This window comes from Phodopus roborovskii, unplaced genomic scaffold (assembly GCF_943737965.1).
Source record: "Phodopus roborovskii unplaced genomic scaffold, PHOROB, whole genome shotgun sequence".
NCBI classification, from domain to species: Eukaryota; Metazoa; Chordata; class Mammalia; order Rodentia; family Cricetidae; genus Phodopus; species Phodopus roborovskii.
The window spans coordinates 272,788-298,537 of NW_026126503.1; positions in this window are offsets into that span (position 1 = coordinate 272,788).

Below are 25,750 nucleotides of genomic sequence, written 5' to 3' on the forward strand. Positions count from 1 at the left end.
TAATACTTAAGACAGAGCTAGCCGATAAGAAACTAGTAACTGGCCAACAGCATAATATCAAATACAGAGTATTGGTGTGTTAATTCGGGCTGGCACAGCGGCGGGACAAGGCTGGCAGCAGGAGGAAAATCCTTATTCCTTACATACATTTTTAGCTGCCAGTACAAATGATAACAAAAGATTGAATGAATCTATGGTTATGAGATTTGAATGTTAACTCAGTGACTTGAAGCCTACCCCTGTTGGAAATAGATACAGTTTTATGGCAGCTATGATTCTCTTGGTTTAACTTGCCGGAGTTCCTGCGTATAGATCGCTTGTATCGAGTGTTTTCATTGCTAAGTTATATACATTAGTGTCGTGGAATCAGTGTGCATATAATGCAGGAGTAACCCTACAATTATATATTCTCAGGTCTTACAGAACCTCATAGTTTGAGAACAAATGCTGATGCACGATGCAACTGATTTATACAAAATGAACTTTGTCTCCTTCTGTGGCTCCACCCACAATGGGCGTGGTCAGTGAATGGAGACGTGTGCTCGTATCCCACTTCTGACACCAGATATTGTGGTCAAATAAGGATGAGGAAAAACAAATAGGTCGAATAGATGTTTATTCAGGGAGAAATAACTTACAACCTAGACAGGTGAAAACCAGCAACTTCCACCAGATGCTCTCCTCTCTGTGACCCATCAGCAAGAGAGTGTTCCCCCTGCTCCTCCTCAGAACTCCTTCCACAGGTTCCTTCTGCCCCTGGCTCCACCCCAAATGGGTGTGGTCAGTGCCACAAAAATAGACAATGTGAATATCCCACTACAAATAACCTCATTGTTTTTGATCATGCTTTTAGCATAATCAAAGTTGATGTTTAAATATAAGGAAGTGGCATCTAGTAAGTTCATAAAGCTTGTTCTAGTTTTTGTTTTGTTTTAATAGTCATTAGTTTATCAGGAGACTTGGTGCAGCCTTCTGATTTCTGATGCCACAGAGAAATTTCTCCTGTTGAAAAGTTGATGTGACCACCTCTACTTTTGCACTGACATAATACCACTTCTGACCATGAAAATTGGTTACTGGCTTGTATGTAGCAGCTCTTAAATCAGCAGCATGAGCAGTATTATGAAAAAAAAAATTCCCACTCATTAGGATGTTTTAAGAAATGTGTCTTTTAAAAGAAATCTCTCTTTAAAAAGTGAACAAATAAACTCTGTCAGACCACTAATGTTAAGCTGTTTATGCTTTACATATTTATGAGTTCAGCCCCTTTCTAATTTTCTGACTCACTTCAATGACAAAATTTTAATTCCTTTCACTTGAGCAATGTTCTATTTGTTAAATAAAGAATTGTTTTATTCTGAACATAATTGAATTTATATAGTTCATGACATATTTTGTAAAATATAAAAAGACTTAAAAATTGGGTTCTTCTTAGAATAATTTTGGAATAATGCCCCAAATGTGCCCACATTTATGCATTATATTTATAGCCATTGATGATTTATTTGATTGTTCTAATTCCCGTTTATTTGCCACAGGCATTACATTGAATATGCTCCCTTTTTTCTTTGTCTTTTTTTGCTTTTGAAGGGTGCTGTTGTTAAGGAAGGCTTCTTTATCAAGGACTTAATAAAATGTCTTTGATGAAGCTTGTGCATTTAGGTGGGTGTAAATCTTGGAAGATTTTCTTTAGAATATTATTTTGCATGTAAACACAAACTGTGTTTGAATTTGAATGTATTTCTTTCTATTAACTTTATGGGGAAGACAAAAATTCTGTTGAAGGGAAGTCTAGTCAGTTCCTTGAAAGTGCATTGCCCTGGTAAACAAGGACTGACTAGGTCCCTGTGATGTCAAAGAGTTGCTGCTTTGTTGGTGCTAATTTTAAGAAAAATTCTGCTAGGGAAGTTCCAGTTTCTGCTGCATTCACCATCTAGTGAGATCTGATGTGTGAAGTTGTTTTGATTTGGCACACAGCATGTTCAATGATGGTTACTCAGCTCATAAAGACATGCACAAGCATCTATTGGACACAGAGCAGATGACACCTCTTGTTTTGTAGTGTATCCTGGTTTCCTTTCCTGTAAATGTGGTCAGGAAGGAATAGGAAGATGACGACAGGCAAAGAATATTTTAGAAGAAGAAAAGAGATACCCTAAAAGTGGGAGCCATTATAGATCTAAGGAGAAATCTGGCACTAGGAAAATTCCCTGAGACCTACAATAATGAAAATAACAAACAATGTAAGCACTAGTAGAGAGGCTATCTGTAATCCCCTTCCAAGGTAACAAGATTCATAACTACCTTATATGCCATCCTAGAGCCTTCGCCTAATAGCTGATGGGAGCAGAAGCAGACACCCAAAGCTAAACACTGAGACAAACTTATGGAATACAGTTACAGAGAGGGAGGAGTGATGAGGAAATGTTTCAAGACCAGGCTGAAAAAATCCACAAAATAAGCTGACCTGAACAAAGCATAACTCATGCAAACCCAGTCTGATTGCTGGGAAACCAGAATATGACTGTAACAGGCCCCCTGAATGTAGGTGTTATTAGGAGGACTGGGCAATCTATGGGGCCTTTAGTAATGGATCAGTATTTATCCCTAATATATGAAGAAACTTTTGGAGCCTATCCCCCTTAAAGGGATACTTTCTCCCCATAGACATATGGGGGAGGCCCTAGGCAATGATCCAAATGATATGACACACATTTAAGACTCCTGTGGAAGGCTTCACCCTCTCTTGGGAGCATCATCATGGTGGGATGGGGTTGGGTGGGGGAAATGGAAGAGGATGGGTAGATGAGGGAACTGGGATTGACATGTAAAACAAACTTATTTCAAATTCATATGAAAAATGAAAAAGTAATACCATATTTGTTTTTAAAAAGACATTTCCAAGGGGGGGGGGAAACCAAGGAAAGAAGGATGGTAGAAAAAAGGAATAAAGAAAGAATTAAAGAAGTGAAGAAATTTATAAAAGTAAAATTAATAAATGCATATGAGGAGGAAATAATATTAAAAGATAAAGGATTTAAAGTGATTGGGGAAAGGTAGGTAGAAAAGAAGATGCAATCATGAATAAACAAATGAAGCTAGAACAAAAAACTGAGTAGGTAATATTTGCTATCTAAGGGAAGATATTTTAGTGAATGTATTTTAGATTGCATAACAACAATTACCGGTAAAGTGGCCATACATATGCTAAAGAAAAGGCATGTATTATTGTTTCAAATATAATGAAGGTTTTGCTATAGTATAACTTATCTAAAATTGATGTTAATTGTCTTATTTCAGTGGGAGGACTATTTCATCCCATACTCAGAAACCCTTGTTCATCACCTGTTAGGTGGATGCCTTTTGGATTTTCCTGCATATACCTCCTCACCGCTAGTGTTGAAGCTTTTAGATCGTGTTTGGATTATCACAATTTTATTAATGGAAAGGACATGACATAAATGTGATGGTGGGAGTCCACAAATCAAGGGGAAAATATAATAATATTAAAATTAAACAGTGAAGAAAAACAAACAGCAAACCCAAGGAGGAGTTAAAAAAAATGTTCCTATTAGGAACATTTCCTATATAGGAATGTTCAGTTCCTGTAAAGGCACTGAAAAAAATAGTCAGAATATGTTTTCTCCCCTGGACATGTGGAATGATTTGCTTTAAAAAGGAAAGGAACAGCTAGGACACTGAGTGGGTCTCCATTATCACAATAACTCTCCATTATTACTATAACCCTCCCCCTGCCCCTAGGCTAAGGGAGTATCCCTTCATGGGGAATGTGCTCCAAAAGTCCTTTCGTGTACTAGGGATAGATCCTTGTTCCACTATCAGAGGTCCCTTAGACTACCCAGGCATTCTAACTGGGACCCACATTAAGGTTGTCTGATGCAGTATAAAGCTGTTGTCCCAAATATCAGTTGGGGATTCATGAACTCCCCCTTGTTCAGGTAAGCTGTCTCTGTCGATTACTTTAGGTTGGTCTTGACCCCTTTTCTTATCATTTTACCTCTCTGCAACTGCATTACAGGAGTTCAGCTCAGTGATTAGCTGTAGATATATGCTTATGTCTACATAAGTTATGACAACAGGGCTCTATTTTGGCAGATAAGTTAGTTATCAATCTTCTTAGGAGGGAAGTGCATATAAGGTAGACTTTCCACTGTTGCTCAGATTGTTATGTGTGGCCATACTTGTAGGTCTCTGGACATTTTTCTAGAGTCAGCTTTCTTTTCAAACTCATAAGGCTCCCTCTATTATGGGATCTCTCTCTCTCTCTCTCTCTCTCTCTCTCTCTCTCTGTCTATTTTTCCTCTGGTCTGTTACCCAACCAAATTTTTCTAGTCCCACATGTTCTCCTCACCTAATATCTCTTGCTTCTAATTCCCTCTCTAGTAACTGACAACACCCACCCACTCCCAATAGGCTCAGTAGACCTTCTTACTTTCCCATTCTGTGAGGGACCTTGTACGAATCTCTTAGGTTCCTCCTCGTATACTAGTTTCTTTGGATGTCTGAAATATAGACTGGTGATATTGTTCTCTATGTCTAAAATCCACCTATGATTGAGTCCATACCATGTTTCTCTTTTTATGAATATGCTACATCACTGAGGATGGTTTCTTCCAGGTCTATCCATTTGCCTGCAAATTTCAAGATTTTATTGTTTTTAAATTTTTATATATTATTTTTTTTTATTCCCACAGAGTAGATTTTCATTGTGTAAATGGGCCATTTCCCTTCATCCATTCTTCACTTGAGGCACTACTAGGTTTCTTCTAGGTTCCTACAATTTACAACTAATGCTGCTATGAACGTAGCTGAACAGACGTTTTTGTTGCATGGATGTGGATCATTTGGCTATATGCTTGACAGTGGAATTGCTGGTAACTGTGGTAGACTGATTCCCATTTTCCTGCGGAACTGCCACACTGATCTACAAAATGGCTTCAGAAGTTTGCACTCCCACCATTAGTGGAGGAATGTTCCTTTTTTTCCACATCCTCTCCAGCATAAGCTCTTTGGTGTTTCTAATTTTTGCCATTCTGACAGCAACACATGGGTATATCAGAGTTGTTTTGATTTGCATTTCTCTGATGGCTAAGGATGTTGATCACTTTCTTAAGTATCTTTCAGCCAGTCTGTTTGCCTCTAGTGAGAATTCTCTATTCAGTCCTGTACCCCATTTTTAATCGGGTGATTTGGTATTTTGTGGGGTTTGTGAAGATCATTTACCATTCGGTGAGTTTCCATTTGGTCTTGTCAACTTTGTTCTTTGTCTTACAAAAACTTTTCACATTTCAAGAACTTCATATTTATTAAACGTCTGTCTCAAAATCTTTGCTACTTGTATTATTTTCAGGAAGCAAGCCCATGTACAAATTATTTAAAGGGTACCTCCCACTTTCTCTTCTATGACCTTCAGTGTGGCTGGATTCCTGTTGAAATCTTTGATCCATTTGGACTAAAGATTTGGGCATGGCAATTGACAAGGTTCTACCTGCAGTCTTCTACATGCCATCATCCAGTTGTGCCAGCACCATTTGTTGAAGATACTTTACTACTGTCATTGAATAATTTCAGTGGCTTTGTCAAAATCAGGTGTTCGGAGGTGTATGGGTTACTATCCAGATTTCCTATTCAATTTTATTGAACTACCTGTGACAATACCAAGCTGTTTTCAGGACTACAGATCTGTATTAGAACTTGAAGTCTAGCATGGTGATGATGCCTGAAGTTTCTTTATTGTACATGGCTATCTTGGCTGTCCTGGGTCTTTTGTTTTTCCATACAATGTTTACTATTATTTCTTTCAATCTCAGTGTAGAATTTTGATAGGATTTTGATGGGGATTACATTAAAAGACTGTTTTTGTCAAGGTTGCCATTTTTACTATGTTTATCCTACCTATACATGAACATTGAACATCTTTCCATTTTATGGAATCTTTTTCAATTTATTTCTTTAAAGACACACACTTCTTACTATTTAGGTCATTCACTTGTTTGGTAAGCATTTCCCCAAGATAATTTATGTTGTTTGTGGCTATTGTAAAAAAAAAATTTTTCTTGAGTTAATACTGTATCTTTTTATTTTCCTGAATGTGTTTATCAAATGTAGGAGTTCTCTGGGAGAGTTTTTCAGATTGTTTATGTAAACTCTCATATCACCTGGAAATAGTGACAGTCTGACTTTGTCCTTTCCAATTTGTATCCCCTTGATCTACTTTTGTGGTCTTATTGCTTTTGCTAGAAATGCAAGTACAATATTTTAGAGATATGGAGAGAGTGGGAAAACTTGTCATGTACCTGATTTTAGAGAAATTGCCTTCAACTTCTCTCCATTTAGTATGATGTGGGCTACTGGTTTACCGTATACTGCTTTTATAATGTTTAGGTATATTCCTGTCATCTGTGATCTCTCCAAGAGATTTATCATGAAAAGGTGTTTGATTTTTTCAAAGATATATTCAGCATCTAGTGAGATGATCATGTGGTTTTTCTTTTTCAGTTTGTTTATATGGTGGATGACATTGATAGATTTTCATATTTTGAAACATCCCTGCATGCCTCGAATGAAAACTACTTGGTCACAATGGATGATTTCTCTGATATTTTCTTGAATTCAATTTGCGAGTATTTTATTTAGTATATTTGCATCAATGTTCTTGTTGGATATTGATCTCTAGTACTCTTTCTTAGTTGTACCTTTGTCTAGCTTGGCTATCAAGGTAATTGTAACCACTTAAAAGACCCCAGATAGTGGAACCAGGATGTATCCATGATACATAAAAGAACTTTGGGAGTATGTTGTCCTTGGAGGAATACTCCTTCAACCTAGAGGCAGGAGGGAGGGCCTAGTCCATCTTCCAAATGACTTGACAGATTTAGAAGACCCCTGTAGGAAGGCATCATCCTGCATGAGGAGTGGTGGGCGGGTGTGATAGGAGGTTGGTCAGGTGGCATAGGTGGTGGAAGAGAGGGATTGAGGGTCGGAGTGGGAACTCATATGGAAATATAAAACAAGTAAAAGAAAGAGAAAGGGAGACAGAGAAAGAGAGAGGGAGAGGGAGAAAGAGGATACCTGTGATAGATAGAGACCTTAATTCATGACCCACATTTATGGCATTTTTTGTGGGATATTTTTCACCTAATTGTAAGTAACTGGAGGAATTCAGAGCATTATCACACTTACTGCATTCATAAGTTTTCCTGTAGTGGGAGTCATATTACACTGGTCTAATATACAAAGACAAATGGAAGTATTCACACATCCCAACACACACAGGGCTTTTCTGCAGTGTGAGTTTATTGGTATCTTTCCAATGAAGTTGGAAAACTGATACATTTTAAATTTGTTTCAGTCTCAACAAATATCCTCAAAGTGGGGACACTAAATATCTTTCACTTCATTTCATTGTCCTGAGAGAGGTACATTACCTCTTTCCATACTCTATATTATTCATTTGGCTTATATTTAGAGTGATATATATATATATATATGTATGTATGTATGTATGTATGTATGTATGTATATGTAGGTTTAACTGAAACAGGACTTCTCTGTGTAGCCCTGGCTAGCCTGGAACTCACTCTGTAGACCAGAATGGCCTTGAACACAGGGATCCTTGTTTTTCTTTGTCATGAATGCTGGGATTAAAGGCATGGGCCAAAAGTACCTTGCTTGTCATATGGTATTCTTATTAAAGTAAGAATAACAAATGAAAGGTTTCTACATTGAATTCACACACTTTGACATTGTTTTCCTCACAGACATGTTGATTCTCATAAACTGACCTTTTCAATATACTTATCAGAGCCACAAATGTATGAGTAATGCTTGCTTTACTATAGACTCTTGACTCTTTTTTTATTAGAAATTCTTGAGCATGAACTTATCACCTATGCAATGTGTATACTGTTCAAAATATTTGAATGGTATGAAACAAAATGTATTGGTATTTCAACAGTATAGACCTCATGGGGCTTTAATTCAAGTGTAGTGTCTGCTAAAAAGGCATTTTTCCTTGTCTTTCCACAAGAATGACTTGTAAACACAGAAGAGCAACTTGTAGCTGAGGTACATGTATTTGTGAGAAATTGAGAACCATCAATAAACTTTAATCTGCACTTATTTACACTTTTTGTTTTCTTCTTTCAATTTTGTTAAGTGTTGTTCTTGTATAAACCTTCCAGGACACATTAAAATTTCTTCAGAGGCAATCTTTTATAAAGTGATCCAAGAAAATTACCTTCTGTGTCTTCTAGAAGTTTGACAAAGTTGTTCAATATTATGGACATCCCAAATGTAGTCTGAAATATAATACAAGAAAATAAAAGAAAAACTATTGGAAATTGTAAAATATTTGATATAATATCTTCAATGAACATTAGAACTATGCCTTATACACGTGATTATTCCCTTTCTCCATCAAAGTTATAAAATAATGTCAATAACAAAAATATAAAGCACTTGTCCCATTATTTTAAAACATGAAGAAAAATTCAGTTTTACCTTTAACCATGAGGTTCCTGTAGGTATCCAGCATCACATCTTTCTAGAGGATTTTCTGGGAAGGACTCAGCAAAGTCAACTATTCCTGAGTGAAGTTGATGTGTACAACATCATAGGTCACTGCATCCTAAAATAACCCATAAATTTATGAAAGAGAAATGGTGATGAACACATTGTAAATGTCTACTTCTTTGACAATTATAGTCATATAATTCTGGTGCTTCCCACACTTATTTCATGACATGGACATTATAATGTATTTACCAAGTCACCTTAGAAAGAAACAGAATAGAAGTTCACAGAGACTTTTCTTTCACCCCTTAAAAAAGCATATAGCACTGAGAAAAATTATCAAAATGAATAGACATAAAGGGAGACATTAGCTAGCAGATCAACTATACTAAAAAATCATCACAGAAATTTTATTATAGGGCCAGCCTCTCACAGAAAATCCCAGCACCTGGTGCCCACATCTGTCTTTGTTAGGTTTTTATTACTGTGAAGAGATACTACAAACCCTAGAAACTCTTACAAAGAAAATATTTAATTGAGTTGTCTCACTTAATATTTGAGAGATTCAGGTAATCACCATTATTGCTGGGGAATGGAAGCCAGTCTGCAGTTGCATGTGGTGCTAGAGGTTAGTGTCCTGAAATCTTGACTCAGAGGCAACAGTATGTTCACCAACATACTGGCCAGCATCCTGAGTATAGGAAATGTCAATGCCTGACTCCCTGCATACCCAGTGACATACTTCTTCTAACAAGGAAAAGCCCACTCCCCCTACTTCTGTCACTAGTGGAACTCACAGACGATGGACTAACAGTTGGAGGACTTTCATTGCATGAGACTAAACCCTGTGAAAGTCGGTGATAGTTATGTGACTTGATATATCCTAGGGACCCTGGCAGTGAAACCAGGAAGTATCCCAGGTGCATGAACTGGCTGTTTGGAACATACACCCTATGGTGAGACACCTTGTTCTGTCTTGATACAGGATGGAATGCCTTGGTCCTTCTTCAGCTTGGTATGCTAGACTTTGTTGACTCCCAAAGGAATTTATTACCCCCTCTGAGGATTGGATGGGGCTTGTAAAGGGGGAGATGTTGAGGAAGGGAGAAGGGGAGGTAGGTGAACTGTGAATGGTAGTTAAAATGAAAACTAAATTTTTAAAATAACATTTAAAAAGAAGCAGTGTATTATTGTATCATGCACCCAAAGTGACTGGTTTTGCTCTCATTTCTCTATAAGTATCAAGAAATGTTTACACCAATATTTGTATATAGAGTTTATGTAAGAGAGATGTTTTCCTTGTGTGTTTACAGGACATACCAGAGAATTGGTTGTCAGATATCCTGCATGTGGAGTAGCAGGTAATTACGAGCTTTTAAGTTAGTTTGTTGGGATCTGAATTCAGGTCATCCACATGATTATGTGCTGTGCCATCAGCTAAACCCAAATAAATAATGTATTCAATGAGTAATCATTGGGAAATGGATGCCTCAACATTAAGATACCATGGAAGGTAAATTTGCAACATGAGTTCATTACAATACAAATAAAATTACTAACACCTCATCTAATTCCAAACCTATATGCAAATTGGAAACAGATGTAATTCTCAACAGGATTATAAAGAATAGTACATACACTGGTACACTGTGATTTTTTTATACTCATAACAAATCTACAGCAATTGAGAAGGTGTACAATATTTAGGAAAGAATAAAGGGGATGAAAAGAAAAAGAAAAACAAAAGAAGGAAAATATAATCAACTTTTTCTCAAGAGACAAAAGGAAAGTCAGCTAGGTAAAATGAGGTCTTGACTAGTATAAACAAGCTACCAATGATTTTATGTGTTTACAAATTAAATAACTAGACATCATGACTCCCAAAACTTTATCTCAGAAGGAGGCTTAAACTGCTCTGCTTCTGACCATCCATCTAAAGATATTTCTTCCCAACAGATATGTCCCATAGTCTAAAACTCTACATACAAATGGGGCTAATCTCTTATTTTGCTACTGCAAACTCTCATTTCCTCCTTGTGGTTTCAGGCAAACATGGACCCATTGATGCCCAGACAGAAAATAACATAGAAGAATAATTTAATATCTGTCCTTGGCACATGTATCATGACGCAGCATGTGCCATCTGCCCAATTCACCCATTCAACATCATGCACAATTGAGAAAGTTCTGTAGATCAGAACTTCCATTTGTTTCCAGGAACTCAGTTTTCCTGAATGTCACCATTGTTGTGGGAGATAGGAAAATGTTTAAAACACTCTGATCATGCATTGCTGAAGGAAGATCCCCATCACCTCTATTTAATGGTTTCTAAACTATGTGTAATACATGTAAGAAAACCTGAATGTGGAATGAGATGTTCATAAATTCCAGAAGTCAAACTTACAGTTTACCAGTGAATGTTCCCATAAAACACCAAAACAATACTGTGACGCACAAAGTTGTCACCTGGTGTCAACTTTTTCATCTGGCAGACACAATTTTTTGTACTGGAAAACTAGAACTTTATGGAGCAGCAGGCTTTAATGTTCACTGTGACCCAGTTATGACCCCTTTTACAGTTTATAAAAGCCATTTTCTTCAGTATGAAGATGGCGCTGTTAAATGTTTATAAATCAGGGGTGTCTCCTTTATCATGTTTTGGAAATAACTGTATGCCCAAGACTGGAGAACAAATGTGTATTTTAGTATCCTAATCTCTATCAGAACTGGTTACCATACTACTCATCTTTGGGTTGTTTTGGTGGCATCACTCCCTCAGGTAAATTCTATCTTGTGTTACTCAGTATCCCATAAGAATTGGTAAATATTTTGTATCAGCAATTTTAATTTTTCACATAATAGCTTATTGGTGGAGGATGATCCAACACAATAATGTCATTTATGTATGACGTTAGTGGCCCATGGCTTTAATCCCTGCACTGGGAAGGAATATAGAAAGGCACATCTCTATGAGGCTTGAGTGACAAGAGTAAGTCCTCAATGTTTATAGTGTTCGTAAAGACAAAGCCAAAACATGCATTTCTTTTTCTTTTCATATTTATTTGTTTATTTATTCATTTATTTTGGTTTTGAAAGAAAGGGTTAGGCTGTGTAGTAATTCCTGTCTTGGAACATACTTTGTAGACCAGGCTGAACAATTCAGAATCTTAATTATTATTATGATGATGATTGTTGTTCTTTTGATGCAGCTAATGCCTATAAAACACAAACACGAGACTCAGCGCCCACATGAAATTAATTGAGAGAGGGAAGAGAAAGAGGGTGTAGCTGGTGGCCAACCGAAAGCAGGACAGAGGAGGGGGGGCAGGGAGAGAAACCAGAGAGAGCAGAGAGAGAGGCAGAGAGAGAGAGAAGCCATTGGCGTGCTTGCTTTAAAAGAGGCTTGTGTAACTGAGTCCTCTGGCCACCAGGTAAAGCTGAGGAAGTGATGACATGGTTATGAGCGCCCTGTCCATCATTGGGGGGGTCAGGAGGGTTCAGCTGGCTGCTAGTTCCTAACATTCCCACCTCTTATTGTTATTAAAAAGGTGGGGGTTTGGCGTGGCAGGTTAGCGAATAAGGACATTGAGTTCTGGAGACTGCTTCCTGATGAATTGGGGGCTTAGATAGTCTTTGGGGGATCCGAGAAGGCTGGGGTGCGGCCACATCCTGGTAGCTGGTTGTTTTGAAAGACCTAAAAAGTAATGTTAATGATGGACTAACCTAAAAACCAATATCTGTTCCTTGGAATTTGCTAGCTTCCTCTCACCAGGCCTTGGGATAAGAAGAATTCACACTGCCCCTCCTTTCCTGTGAGTCAACAGGTGGTAAATAGGGTCAAGAGATAGCTGTAACTCTGGTTTGCCCAGACAAGATTAATTAACACACCCGAGGCCCTAAGGTCTGCTGACCCTAATAGCAGACCATCCGGCCGCCAAGGGTCACCTACTCAATGGACAGAGGGTCCAACCCCCTCACCAAGCTTGTGGGTTTGCCTTTAAAAACATGTGGGCCCAGGGGAGGGGGCTTCTCCCTAGCCTGAGTGCTGAAGGAGCCCGTGTGCACAAACGTTTCCTGTTCATTAAAGCCTCTTGCATTTTGCAGCAACTGGACTGGACATTGAGTTCTTGGGGTATCGACTGAACCTGGAAGACTCCTCATTCTGAGGGTCTTACAGTTTCATCACAGTTCTGCTCTGGTGACTCTTTGAGGCCTGGCAAGATGTTAGCAGAACAGAGGACAAATTTAGGTTTTTTTTTTTTCCTTAGGTCTTAGTACTTAATAGGAGAAGTGTGAGGTGGGGGAGGGGCTCCAAAGGGGGTCCCGGGACAAAGGAAGGAAGTCCCTAGGCCAGGAAAAAGGTGATTTATTTGGAGTGAATCTGACCTGTAAATGGATCCAATTCAGCTCCCTGGAACTTAAAAGAATCTTTGAGTTTGTGAAAACATAAATATTGAGACACATTAGCAGCATACTCATGTTAGAAAAGATTTGGCTAACTAGACTGATAGCTGGGAAGCCAACAGGGGACTGACTCAGACCCCCCTGAATATGGGTCTCAGCCAGAAGGTCTGAGCAGTCTAAGAGACCTCAGACAGTGGAGCCAGGATGTATCCCTGGTGCACAAAAGGACTTTGCAAACATATCCCCCATGGAGGGATAACTGCCTTACTCTAGAGATAGGAGAGAAGCCCTAGTCCCTACTTCACAGGACCTGTCAGATCTACATGACCCCAACTGGATGGCATTCCCCTACATATGGTATTGTGGTGGGAGGTTGGGAGGGGAGGGTGTTTAGAGTGCATGGGAGAGGGTAGAGAGGGCAAAAGGGAGGGAAGGAGGGAGGAAGAGCTGGAGGGGAGGGAGGGAGGGAGGGAGAGGGAACTGGGATCGACATGTAAAATAATAAATTAAAAAAAAAAAAAAAAAACCGCTTTGACTCCAAAATTTAAGTTGAAGAACAAGTTACTGGGGAAAAGTATTTCTATTTTTGTTTCCACAGAAAATGAAAAGATGTGGATTCCTTCCAGACTAATGTGGTTTGATCACACCAGACCACCTGAAACAGAGTACAAGCTGATCCTACACCTACATTCCAAACAGCTGGACAAAACAGCCCTACAGACTATAGCTAGGATATCTGAATCTTCTTCGTATCCCCCAAGACAGCGCCCCTTACCAGCAGGAAGTAGTTTGGAAAGAACGACGCCCAAATTCCCAAATATTGTGTATAAATGTTTGTTTTCATTTAATTGGACTTTGTTATATAAAATTAAATAAAAAAATAAATAAATAAATAATGAAAAAAAAAAAAGAAAAGATTTGGCTAAAAGAATTAAAACATACAACTGGCAGATTGTTAGCACAATGAAAAGCACCTTAATTGTAAGGTCATAGTTACAGATGTGATCATATAGTGGCATAATATGGTGTTTAATACTGTTAAAACTTTATTGATTAATGTTAAGACTATAAACAGTAGCAACCTTAAAATACCCATTTTTTGAAATCTGTTTTGTAACAATTGGAGCCTAGGCTGCTGCTTTAAGCTGACAAAGCTACCAGTCGTCAAAAGCATCAGAGTTCTTGAGAAGGATAAACTTTTACCTGAATGATTAGAGAGTAACAGAGACTTACTAGTTGGCAGCATGTACAGCCACCCCAGGTCCTCCACAGTTGTTGAAGTCAGAGGCTTTAAGGATGTCTGCCTTCTGCTGATGGCACGAGACCTGGGGATTACAAGCTTTTGGAAGACTTACCTACCGTTGGCCCAAGCAACGTGGAGAAAGATGATTCCACTGCCCTCTTGTCCACAGTCCTTAGAGCCTTTTGGAGCAGTTGAGATGAAAGTCAGAATTGCTCAGTGGCTAGCATTGCCAATTTTGTGGGTGGAGCTTCTTTCAGTGTCCATCGGTCTTCTTGGAGGAAATGGGTGGTGCCAGCAGCTGGCCTCTTCTCTCTGTTATAAAAGCTTTTTAATGAAACATTTTAAATGCCATATTCTCTAGATCTCTGAGCATTTGAGGACTGTCTGACTGTTTAGCATACCTTAGTACACAAGAATATGTCTTTAGTTACCTGCTTTAAGCACATAGGTAGCTTGGTAAGGCTTTATTCCTTTAATTAATTAATCTTTGGAGGGATGTTTTACTCAGAGCTCTGCAGCCTGACTGTAAATGATTTTAACTTAGTAGGTTAGACTTATACTCATAGAGGACAAAGAGGTAGAGAAAAACTCCCTTTGATAATAGAGGCTTAACCTTAATAAACAGTTTACAGGAAAGACTGGGTGGCATAAATATTTTGTTACCTTGAAATAGACATGTATAACCTTAAATGTTGACCACCGTTTAAAGACACATAACAATTTAGAAATATTTGAGACAGTACAGTTGAATTTAAGTTGTATGTAGTTAGCTTACATTTATATAAAGTTAAATTTGAATTAAATGTACAGATATATTAAACAGGACTGGGTAAAAATGAAAAGGACTGGAGTGTGAAGCTATGTATGACATAGTCAGTAAAAACAGAAATTAGAGACAAAGAATAAAAGCAAAAGGTAAATGAATTACAGGTTTTGCTGGTGTCAGAAGCTAGCTAGACTCCCTCTGCCTAGGTGGCTGGTGTAGCAAAGGGAAGAACCATGGGCGGGGTGAGGCTAGGACACATGGTCAAGACGGTGGCTGCCATAAACATATCCCCAACACCTGGCAGAAATCATAAAGTTTTGAGATAAAATTGTTGGCTTTTTTCTCTCCACGAGTGAGGCAGAAGGATTTGTGAAACTAACAGGACACTGGAGTCCAAGGGGTACTACATCCAAAAAAGACCAGCATAGGCCTGAGCAATGTATGTACCAGTCTAAGGGTATAAAACCCAAGAGACCCCTCGTGGGTCTGAGAAACGAATGCACCAGTTAGCATGAGTGGTGCTAGGGCACAAAATCCAAAAACATCTTTTGTGGGGAAGAATGAAAAACTTGAGCACATACTGCCTCAGCCCAGCCCACTGCCCTGAGACAGGCTCCAGCTGTGGTGGGCAGGAGTTTTAGTGTGGCAGGAAGAGAAGAGAAACAAGTTTAGGAAAAGAGATTGTTTAGCTGAGAGGTAAAAAAAAACTCCTTCCATCTACCTGTTCACTGGAAGTAATTTGAAAGATCCAGTAAAATATCAGGATCTAGAGTGCCGTTACACGGCCAATTTGAATTATTTTCTAGGGGATATATAGGCTAGTTTATTTCCCATGGGTGAAGTAAAAACAGGCCAATCATCTTTGGAACTCATCAGCCCAAGATTGTGGCCAAGGGCAAAGTGTTCAATAGGGACTCAGCAGTCCGAAGGCAGGAAGGCTTCAAGCCGGAATCTTAACTCACCAGTGGGAAATGCACCAGACCCTAAGGAAACAAGTAATAACGGAAAAGTGTACCTTACCAAATTGTAGCCAGTGTGGGATGGTATTTTCCAGCGAAACAGGTGAATGGAGGTGGTTCATAATCAGGGTCTCCAAATACCTCAGGCTGGCCATCCAATAATAGGTGGCCGCCTAGTACTTGAGGAGGGCCTGATCCGAATCATGGTACCAATGTTGTTCTTTTGATGCAGCTAATGCCTAAGAAACACAAACAGGAGACTCAGCACCCACGTGGAGTTTGTTGAGAGAGGGGAGAGAAAGAGGGAGTAGCTGGTGACCAACCAAAAGCAGAAGAGCAGAGAGAGGAAACAGAGAGGGACCAGAGAGAGAGCACAGAGAGAGAGCAGAGAGAGAGGCAGAGAGAGAGAGAGAGAAGCACTTGGCGTGCTTGCTTTAAAAGAGGCTTGTGCATGTGTAACTTAGTCCTCTGTCCAGGTAAAGCTGAGGAAGCAATGACATGGCCATGAGTGTCCCACCCATCATTGGGGTGGGGGTCAGCTGGCTGCTAGTTCCTAACAATGATGATAAGGAGGATTATTATGATTACAATTATTACTACTACTACTACTCTTGTCATTTTGTAGTAGATTTTTCTCATTGATCAAATATTTTTTTTTTTTTTCGTTATCTGTTTTCCAACACAGGGTTTCAATACTGGCTGCCCAGAATATTAAGAAATTAAGGAGACTTTAGGACATAAAAGCTGGTTGTTCTATGGCTTCTTGCTGAGATGAGGAGAACTGAGGGTAATTTTTACCTGGTTGCCACAGGCACCTCAGAAAACCATGAGAAAAATGCAGGAACCATATCACAAACAAGATGATATATTGTCCCCTGAGAGACACCTGGGTGATAGCTCCATTGCATTATGAGTTTTATTCCTAAAATTAGTGTCAAATTTTTAAGAAATGAATAATTATAAACTGTGTTGTTTCATTGTAACTTGAATATTCAGAGAGAAAGTGGCTGGGAAGAATACCTCTATGAGCAATATAGTGGGCTGGCACAGCTTCTATATTGTGCAGGTGAAAGAGCTGCATTATTCAATGTTCTCTACTTGAGCAGAAATGAAAGAATACAGCCCTCTGTTTTTGATGAAAGTGGATTTATTGAGCTGTCTCAGAAGCTGAGGGCCACATATTCTGACAATGTCTGCATAACAATGGAAATTTGAAGAATTCTGTAGTTGTTTGGTTTATGAGTCTAGATATCTTAGCTGGTCATCACCATACACGAGTATTTCAAAGACATGCTGTCTAAAACTATTAAAGTGATAAACTCAGTAGGATCCATATGGCATCAATTTTGTGGAGCCTGTAAAATATTTCTGCAAGTATGATGGTATTTTTGCAAGACCCTCAGAATGAGGAGTCTTCCAGGTTCAGTCGATACCCCAAGAACTCAATGTCCAGTCCAGTTGCTGCAAAATGCAAGAGGCTTTAATGAACAGGAAACATTTGTGCAAACGGGCTCCTCCAGCACTCAGGCTAGGGAGAAGCCCCCTCCCCTGGGCCCACGTGTTTTTAAAGGCAAACACACAAGCTTGGTGAGGGGGTTGGACCCTCTGTCCATTGAGTAGGTAACACTTGGCGGCCGGATGGTCTGCTATTAGGGTCAGCAGACCTTAGGGCCTCGGGTGTGTTAATTAATCTTGTCTGGGCAAACCAGAGTTACAGCTATCTCTTGACCCTATTTACCACCTGTTGACTCACAGGAAAGGAGGGGCAGTGTGAATTCTTCTTATCTCAGGGCCTGGTGAGAGGAAGCTAGCAAATTCCAAGGAACAGATATTGGCTAGATTTCCAGGTCAGATGGACCTTCATTTAACTTCACTTTTTGGTCTTTCATTTTGTTGGTACCTTAAAAAATGAAGCTCCATTTTATTCATTCACTAAACTTAAGTAATCAACCAAAGTTAATGCAATGCCAGAGGACTTCTATTAATATGTATAAAGGGCTAATAAGAATTGCTTCCCATAATATTAAACCCACTCCATAACTGCACATACAATCTGCCGTCAGGCACTCTATAACTGCACTTACTCCTTGCCTAAAGAGTGTGTGTGAAACTGACTGGGATCAAATCTATTGTTATTTAGATGGCAGACATTCACCATCAATACTCAGGCATCCTGTAGCAGGAAAGATATTGTCTTAAGTACAATAGTGTTATTTGATTTCAACTTTCCTGGTTGAAATGGTGGTAATTGAAAGTTAAAAGCACTGTGGTCAAATCTTGCTGAAGGTTGATCCCCACCTCCTATTTCCACTGATTTTTAAATTGTAAGACATATGTAAGACAGACCTGAATGTGGAATACTATATTCCTAAATTCCAGAAGCCAAAATGGTAGTATCTCACTTGTATGTTCCAAAACACGTGAAAAACTAGCCTGTGATACACACAGGAAATCAATATTTGTTTCTGTTTTGTTTTCTTTTCGTTTGGTTTGATTTTTCTTTTCTTTTTTTTTTATTTAACCAAGTCCATTTAATGAAAACAAACATTTATAGACAATATTTGGGAATTTGGGCTTCATTCTTTCCAAACTATTTTCTGCTGGTAATGGGCACTGTCATGGGGGGATTCAAAGAAGATTCAGAAATACTGGCTGTAGTCTGTCAGGCTGCTTTGTCCAGCTGTTTTGAATGTAGGATCACTTGGTAATATGTTTCAGGTGGTCTGGCTTGATCAAACCACATTAGTCTGGAAGGAATCCACAGCTTTTCATTTTCTGTGGGAAAAAAAATAGAAATCCTTTCCCCCAGTAACTTGTACTTGAACTTAACTTTTGGAGTCAAAGCATTTTTTTTAATTTAATTTATTATTTTACTTGTTGATCCCAGTTCCCTCTCTCTCCCTCCCTCCCTCCCTCCCCCCAGTCCTTCCTTCCTTCTTCCCTCCCTTTTACCCTCTCTGCTCTCTCACATGCACTGTAACCACCCTCCCATCCCCCTACCCAAATTCCATTTGTAGGGGTATATGTCATCCAGGAGGGGTCATGTAGGTCTGACAAGTCATGTGAAGTAGGGACTAGGGCTTCTCTCCTATCTCTAGATTAAGGCAGTTATCCCTCCATGGGGGATGTGTGTGCAAGGTCATTTTGTGTACCAGGGATACATCCTGGCTCCACTGTCTGAGGTCCCTTAGATTGCTCAGTCCTTCTGGCTGAAGCCCATATTCAGGGGGGCCTGAGTCAGTCCCATGCTGGCTTCCCAGCTATCAGTCTGGGGGCCTGTTAGCTCCTCCTTGTTCAGGTAAGCTGTCTCTATGTGTTTCTGCCGCCTGGTCTTGTCATCTCCCTCTGCATCTGAGTTCTACTTCAACTCATGTTTATATATGGGTGTTTGCTCCTGTTTCCAAAAGGAATTATTTGAGGGCTCCATGGATAAGTTACTTGTTGATCTCACTCTCCAGGAAGGGCATTTATGATAGCCTTGCCACAGAAGTTCAAAATGATAGTTGGCAGCAGTCTTGTGGTTCTCTAGACCTTTCTTTCTGTTGAATTTTATCTTCAAACCAATGTTGGCTCCATCTTTTATGTTCTCTCTCTCTCTCTCTTTGTCTCTCTCCCTCTCTCTCTCTTTCCTGTCTTCTATTCCTAACCAGGCTAAATCTTCCTGGTCACACACATTTTCCTTTCCTCCCCCTCATTTTTTCCTAATTCTCTCTCCATTTGCTGACCCCCCACTTCCCCTGTGTAAGTAGTACAGGTTTTTCCTGCCGGCCACCTGGTCTGATCCCGCCGCCGTGCCAGCCCCAATTAATGCACTAAGACACTGTATTAGATATAATTCTGTTGGCCAGGTTACTTGTTTCTTATCGGCTAGCTCTGTCTTAATTATTAACCCATTTCTATGAATTTCCATGAGGTCTTACTGAGAGCAGAGGAATGGCGGTTCTGTTCTGTCCAGGCTCTCCATCCTGACTCCTTCTTCCTATTTACTCCTTGTCTCCTAGCCCCTCTTATCTTCCTTTCCTATTGGCCAACAGTGCTTTATTCATGAACCAGTATGAGAAACATATACAGAATGACATCTCCCATCACCCCTGAGCACTGGGGAACTTGTCCATTACCAGTTCTGTAAGGGACTTTATAAGAATCTCTTAGAATACACCTTGTATCCTAGTTCCTCTGGTGGTGTGAATTATAGGCTGGTGATCCTTTGATATAGATCTAAAATCAGTATATGAGTAAGTACATACTGTGTTCCTATTTTTGTGACTGGGTTACCTCATTCAGGATGGTTTCTTCAAGTGCCATCCACTTGCCTGCGAATTTCAAGATACCATTATTTTTTTCTGCAGAGTAGTATTCCATTGTGTAGATGTGCCACGTCTTCATTAACCATTCTTCAATTGAGGGGCAACTAGGTTGCTTCCGGGTTTTTCCTATTACAAATAGTGCTGCTATAAACATAGTTGAACAGATGTTTTTGTTGCCTGGATGTGAATCCTTTGGGTATATGCCTAAGAGGGGGAGTTATGTTCAAGAAGCGGTCTCCTATACCAATTTGTTCAAGGGTACCTCCTACTTTCTCTTCTAAGAGGTTCAATGTGCCTGGATTGATGTTGAGGTCTTTGATCCATTTGGACTTGAGTTTTGTGCATGGCGACAGACATGGGTCTATCTGCAATCTTTTCCACACCCTCATCCAAATGTGCCAGCACCATTCGTTGAAGATGCTGTCCTCGCCCCATTGTATAATTTTAGCTGTTTTGTCGAAAATCAGGTGGTCATAGTGTGTGGGTTAATATCAGGATTTTCAATGTGATTCCATTGGTCTACCTGTCTATTTTTATGCCAATACCAGGCTGTTTTCAGAACTATAGCTCTGTAGTAGAGCTTAAAGTCAGGAATGGTGATGCCTCCTGAAGTTCTTTTATTGTATAGGGTTGTTTTGGCTATCCTGGGTGTTTTGTTTTTCGATATAAAGTTGATTATTATCCTTTCAAGGTCAGTGAAGAATTGTGGTGGGATTTTAATGGGGATTGCATTGAATCTGTAGATTGCTTTTGGCAAGATTGCCATTTTTACTATGTTTATCCTACCTGTCCAAGAGCATGGAAGATCTTTCCATTTCCTGGTATCTTCTTAAATTTCTTTCTTTAGAGGCACAATGTTCTTATTATATAGGTCTTTTACTTGTTTGGTAAGCATTACACCAAAATACTTTATGTTGCTTGTGGCTAATGTAAAGGGTAAAGTTTCTCTGATTTCTTTCTCTGTCTCTTTGTCGTCTGAAAAATGTAGGGCTACTGATTTTTCTGAGTTTATCTTGTATCCTGCTAGTTTGCTGAAGGTGTTTCTCAGCTCTAGGAGTTCCCTGGTAGAGTTTATTGGGTCAATTATGTAAACTATCATATCATCTGCAATTAGAGACAGTTTGAATTCTTCCTTTCCAATTTGGATCCCCTTGATCTCATTTGTTGTCTTATAGCATTACCTAGAACTTCTGGTACAATATTGAAGAGATATGGAGAGAGAGTACAGCCTTGTCTTGTTCCTGATTTTAGAGGAATTGTCTTAAGTTTCTCTCCATTCATTGTGATGTTGACAGTTGGTTTGCTGTATATTGTTCTTATTATGTTTATGTATGTTCCTGTTATCCCTGAACTCTCCAAGACCTTTATCAGGAAATGGTGTTGAAGGTTGTCGAAGGCTTCTTCTGCACCTAGGGAGAAAATCATATAGTTTTTCTTTTCTATTTGTTTATATGGTGGATTACGTTGATAGATTTTCCTATGTGAAACCATCCCTGCATTCCAGGTATGAAGCCTACTTGGTCATGGTGGATGATTTCTCTGTTGTATTCTTGAATTCGGTTTGCCAGCATTTTATTGAGTATATTTGCATTGATGTTCATCAGGGATATTGGTCTGTAGTTTTCTTTCTTAGTTGTGTCTCTGTGAGGTTTGGGTACCAAGGTTATTGAGGCCTCATAAAAAGAGTTTGGCAGTGACCCTTCTGTTTCTATTTTGTGGAACAGTTTGAAGAAGAACAGTTAGTTCTTCCTTGAATGTCTGGTAGAATTCTGCAGTGAATCCATCTGGCCCTGGACTTTTTTTGATTGGAAGGCTTTCGATGACTGCTTCTATTTCATTGCAGGTTATAGGTCTATTTAAGTTGTTTGTCTGTTCTTGATTTAATTTGGGTAAGTGATAGTTATCCAGAAACTTGTCCATTTCCTTTGAATTTTCAATTTTTGTGGAATACAGATTTTCAAAGTATGACCTAAAAGTTGTGTGAATTTCCTCTCTATCTGTTGTTATGTTACCCTTTTCATTTCTAATTTTGTTAATTTGCATGTTCTCTCTCTGCTTTTTCATTAATTTGGATAAAGGTTTGTCTATCTTGTTGATTTTCTCAAAAAAACAACACTTCATTGCATCGATTTTTTTTTTTTTTTTGTATTGTTTTCTTGGTTTCTATTTTGTTGATTTCAGCCCTCAAGTTGATTATTTCCTGGTGTCTACTCCTACGGGGTGAATTCGCTTCTCTTTGTTCTAAGGTTTTCAGTTGTGCTGTTAATTCTCCTATGAGACTATCCTCTCTTTTCTTCATATGGGCACTTAGTGCAATGAACATCCCTCGTAGCACTGCTTTCAAGGTGTCTCATAAGTTCAGTTATGTTGTGTCCTCATTCTCGTTGAATATTAGAAAGTCCTTAATTTCTTTTTTTATTTCTTCTTTGACCCAGAAGTGGTGCAATTGCATATTGTTCAGTTTCCATGAGTTTTCTGTTATTTTTGTTGTTGTTGAATTCCATTTTTAAAGCATGGTGGTCTGAGAAGATACAGAGGACTATTCCCATTCTCTTGAATCTGTTGAGGTTTATTATGTCACCTAGTATGTGGTCAATTTTAGAGAAGGTTCCATGTGGAGCAGAGAAGAAGGTACATTCTTTTGTCTTTGGATGGAATGTTCTATAGATGTCTGTTAAACTCAGCTGAGACAAAACTTCTATTAATTCTTTTGTTTCTTTGTTGAGTTTCTGATTTGTGGTCCTGTCTAGTGTTGAGAGTGGTGTATTGAAGTCTCCATCTATATGTGTGTGAGGTTTTATATGAGCTTTGAGTTTTAGTATTGCTTCTTTTACGAATGTGGGTGACTTTGTGTTAGACTTCTTATTTGCATTTGATTGGAAAATCTTTTCCCAACCCTTTACTTTGAGGTAATGTCTATCTTTGAAGCTTAGATTTGTTTCTTGTATGCAGTAGAAGGATGGATCCTGTCTTCGTATCCATTCTGTTAGCCTGTGTCTTTGTATAGGTGAGTTAAGACCATTAATGTTGAGGGTAAGTAAGGACCATTGATTGTTCATGCTTGTTTGATTTAAGTTTGTTTTTGGCAGTGGTATTGTGAATATATTAGTTCTGCTTTACCCTTGGTTTCTGGTGTAGTTGGATTATGTGTTGCCTACATTTTTGTGGGCTTAGTTACATTCTTTGGGTTAGAGTTTTCCTTCCATTACTTTCTGTAGGGCTGGATTTGTAGATATGTATTGGGAAAATCTGGTTTTGTCATTAAATATGTTTTTTTTTTTTCTCCATCTATAATGATTGAGAGTTTTGCTGGATATAGTAGCTTAGGCTGACATCTGTGTTCTCTTAATAGTTTTAGAACATCTATCCAGGACCTTCTGGCCTTGAGAGTTTCTATGGAGAATTCAGGTGTAATTTTGATAGGTCTGCCTTTATATGTTACCTGTCCTTTTTCCTTCGCTGCTCTTAATATTCTTTCTTCATTCTGTATGCTAGGTGTTTTGATTATTATACATCAAGGGGTCTTTTTTCTTTGGTCCAGCCTATTTGGGGTTCGGTATGCTTCTTTTACTTTCATGGGCATGTCCTTGTTCAGATTTGTAAAGTTTTCCTCGATGATTTTGTTGAAAATGTTTTCAGCACCTTTGAGCTGGGCTTCCTCACCTTCGTCTATGCCTATTATTCTTAGGTTTGGCCTTTTCATTGTGTCCCACATTTCCTGGATGTTTTGTGTTATGGATTTGTTGGGTTTATGATTTTCTTTGGTCGACGAATCTATTTCTTCTAGTTTATCTCCTGCACCTGAGATTTTCTCTTCCATCTCTTGAATTCTGTTGGTTATGCTTGTGTTTGTAGTTCTCAGTTTTTTCCCAGTTTTTCTATTTCCATCATTCCTTTGGTTTGTGTTGCCTTTATTTTCTCTATTTCAGTTTTCAATCTTGAACAGTTTCGTTTACCTGCTTAATTGTTTCTTCTTGGCTTTCTGTACTTCCTTAAGTAATTTGTTCATTTCTTCCACCTTTTTCTTTGTTTTCTTCCTCCATTTCTTTAAGGGATTTTCTCACATATTCTTTGAGGGCCTCTATCATTTTCATGATGGTAATTTTTAGTCATTCCCTTCTGCTTCCTCTGCTTTGTTGTTGTGTTCCATTCTAGTTGGTGTAAATTTCCTAGATTCTGGTGGTATCATGCTTGTCTTTCTGTTGTTAGGTGTTTTCTAGTATTGCTTTCTTCCTATAGCTTCTTCCAGTAGGTGTTGGTGAGGTCTCCCCTTCTCTCTATGGTACATCCCCGGTGGGCTTATGTGGGTCAGAGATTCAATATCTGTAGCTCTGTATGGTCCAAGCCCTCTAGGATGTCTCTCAGCAGACATGTACACAAGGATGGGGTCAGGGCTGAGGATCTAGTAGAAGATGCCAGGAGCCAAATGCTCTAGCCAATGGATGGTAGAAGAAGAGAAACGCTGAGCTGAAACTTGGAAAGGTTTTGCAGGATAGTTAGATCTCACTGGAAATTGGATCTCTCCAGCTGAGGCCTCTTTCTTTAGCAGAGGTCCAGATTTGGGGGTCAAGGATCTTGCTGAAGGAACTCAGAGTGGACCAGCAGATATAGGTGGATTTCTGGGAGGGGCCCGGGACTCCAGCAGGGGACTGGAGGTGGGGTCAGTGACCAAGCAGGTGGAAATTACAGGTGGTCCCGCATGGATAGGCAGGTCTCATTTGTTCAGAGTTTCTCTGAGAACTCTCCAAAATAGGGTGGACTGTTGGCTCCACCCTCTGTCCCAGTGCTCTACCAGAGCAGCAGGACTGTGGGTAGGGTAGGGCACAGGGTATTGGGGGCAGGCTCGCGGTGGGGATGGGTGGGGGTGTATCAGAGCTCCAAGGGTGCTCTCGATGTGGACAGGACACAGGAGCAGTAGGATCAGGGTCCAACCCAGGGAGTTCGGGTTGGGGGTAGAGGTTGTAGGGGAAAGGCTGCCCCTATTGTGCTCAGACTCACCTCTGGCCAATAGCTGGTGGAAGAGGACAAAGGCTAAGCTGAATCTTGAGGAGGTTTTGTAGGATAGTCGGATCTCACTGGAAATTGGAACTGAGCTGAGGCTTGTTTCTTTAGCAGAGGTCTGGTTGGGGGGTCAAGGATCTTGCCAGCAGGAACTCAGAGTGGACCTGCAGAGATTTTTTTTTTTTTTATTGCTACAAGACTTGTTGTTTTGTTTTGAGAAAGAGTTCCTTTGTGGCTTTGTAGTCTTTCCTGGATCTAGTCTTATATATCAGTGTGGTCTCCAATGAACAGAGATCTGCTTGACGCTGCCTCCTGAGAAGTACTCTCCTGTTGGGATGAGATATTCACCAGTATACTATTCAATAGAGATCTTATAATAAATACAGTTAATTGGAGTGACTCACACTTTCAGAGATCCAGTCCATTGTCATCATAAGAGAAAACATGATTGGAAGAAGAATGTGATGCAGGTTTCATCTTGATATACAGGCCAGAGGACGTCATCTTACACACTTGCTCATATCCAGAACATGGT